Source organism: Doryrhamphus excisus, chromosome 12 (assembly GCF_030265055.1).
Source record: "Doryrhamphus excisus isolate RoL2022-K1 chromosome 12, RoL_Dexc_1.0, whole genome shotgun sequence".
Lineage (NCBI taxonomy): Eukaryota > Metazoa > Chordata > Actinopteri > Syngnathiformes > Syngnathidae > Doryrhamphus > Doryrhamphus excisus.
Window position 1 is genome coordinate 8790645 of NC_080477.1, and position 2786 is coordinate 8793430.

Here is a 2786-nt window from a genome sequence, read left to right on the forward strand (position 1 = left end):
GTATTGTCAGTGGGATACTGGCAGAACAGATTAAATGTAGCAAGACAATAATTTATGTGTCATTACGTTTTGTCCCAGAAATGCATGTAAAGACGGTGCAGTGGCAGTGGATTACCCTTGGGTGGCAGGGCTTATATACTAAGTGTCTGAACTTGCTAGGCGTTAACACTCTCCAAATGTAAACAGAAACTAAAAGGGGGTTTAAAATGCAAATTGCAAGTCTCTTTCTAGCACTGAGCTCATTTGAAGCTTAATGTTTTACCGCGGTAAACAGCACCTAAGGTGAGATGGTTTGCACATTTTTTTTACAGAACTTATAGTTGAACAAGCATGTATGTGAAATTTTAGCAAATTATTTGGCACTTGCCAAAATTTAAAATCATATTTCTTAATTAATGTAATTAATCTTTAATTAATCTTAATTAATTGCAGTTTTTAAATGAATGTTTTATTATTAAGGGAGAAAAAAAAAATCAAATTCTACACAGCTCTGTGTGAAAACATGATTGCAGGCCTGCATGGCAGACCTCCAAGACCAAAACCAATGCTGAACAAAAACAGGCTTGTCTAAATTTGGCTAGAAAACATCTTGATGTTCCCAAAGGCGTCAATATGGTGGTGGTAGTGTGATGGTCTGGACCTGTTTTGCTGGCACCAGGACCTGGAAGACTTGCTGTGATAAATGGAACCATGAATACTGCTGTCTACCAAAAATAAAAAAAAAAAAAATAATAAAATAAACTGAAGGAGAATAATGGCCAGCTGTTTGTGACCTTAAGCTATAATTAACTTCTGAAGGAGGACAATGATCCAAAACACATCAAGTCCACCTCTAAATTGCTGACGAGAAACAAAATGAAGACTTGTCAAATCAAACTCCTGACCTGAATCTTATTGAGATGCTGTGGCATAGCATAAAAAGGCATTTCAAGCTGGAAAACACTCCAATATGGCTGAATTACAGCAATTTGAGTGGGCCCAAATTTCTCCACAGCACTGGAAATGACCCATTGCAAGTTATTGCAAACAGTTGATTGCAGTTGATTGCAGTTGTTGCGGCTCAAGGTGGCCCAAGCAGTTATTTGTAGAGATGATGTATCTTTCTGTGCTCACCCATCTAAATTATCCGTATCTGTACTAGGAACCGGAAGTGACCATGGTTTAACTTGAAATCAGCGGTATATTATTTTAAGTATTAAATTTACATGCATTGATCAGAAGTTGCTATATTTATTTTTGTTATTCAACTATATGCGTACTGTGTGTGAAAGGAACCCTAAGACTTTTTTGTTTTTATTATCAAGTCTCAACAACTTTCAGTTTTTTCTTAGTTACTTTATGCTTTTTTTGAAGGGATATGCCAGTACTCCACTATCTGTATCTGTTCACCCATCGAAATTATCTGTATCCGTACTCAGAATGAGTGGGGCATAAATCAAAAGTGGGTATAATTTCCTCAAAAATGGGAAGGGCGTGGACCGGAAGTGGGTGTGGTTAATCAGAACTGGGGGGGGGGGGGGGGCTTGATCCTCCAAATTTTAACTTGTTTTTAAATGTTTATTCCTAACAACTGCAGAACACTATACAAACAAAATGAGGATTCCCCTTACTGATAATGACAGCTGTACTTGTTTCATGTTCATACATGGCAAAAATGCATTATCTGTAATGGACACTGATATATAATATAATAGTATCCGACTCATCTGTATTTATTAGGTTCACTTTTCCACACAGGGTCATGTAGATTTGGATTTTTTTCTCTCTTAAAAATAAAAGGTTTCATTTAAAATCTGTATTCTGTGTTCCGTTATATTGTCAATGAAAACCTGTTTTCACACCACAGTATATGCAGAGAGTATATTGTATCAATATAATTTTAATGAATGCTAATTGTGGTTTCAGGGATAGTCGGTGTCGCCAAGTAGGAGGGAATTTGATCCGTTCTGCAAAACCATCCAGGCGAGAACCGTTTCTTCCAAGCTCACAGAAGCCTGACTGTTGCTGCTTTGAAGTGGAGTTACAAAATCGATTGAACACATGTGGCGAGTAAATTAAGTTGTTTGGACCTTACTATTAAATATCCGAAAGGTTTAACCAAGTTATTTATGAAAATTAGGAACTAAATTCAACACAACTGTTTCATTACTGTTCAGTACAGTAATGAAACTGTCTTTCCATTTCATACTTGACAAACTTCACTAATGGATGTGTATCCTATTGTACTGTAAAGGCTCTGCTCAACTCCCCTTTCAATATGATTGGAGGCTCCAGCCTGTCTGTACAGACAAAAAGATTATCAGGAGGATAATCTCCATCATTTTTGAGAAAACTGATTTTACTTGTCGCCTGAGGAAATACAGAGGAATTTTCCCCGATAATACTCAGTGTGAATACTCTTTAAGATTAATGTATGTCTCTGCATGTATAATATCCCCTGGGTGACCTTTTCCACATTCCACCTCCCAAAGATTTTATGGTGGGAAAAATTGTAAGTTAAATAACATTCCACCTAATTCCATAGGTTAATAGCAAGAAATAAAATGATATCAATAGGCAGAAGGCAAACTCTTAACCTTATTTGAATGGTTCCTGAGTTTTCTGGAACATTGAACACAATCAGTGATAATAGTATATACGTACTAACTAAACCCGTATCCATTACAGATAATGCATTTTTGCATGAGTACATTTCGTATTTTTGATTGGCCAGTCACACATAAAAAAAAAAAAACCTAGACGAAGACAGCTCAGCCATCCCTCATTCATGAACACGATGCAATTAG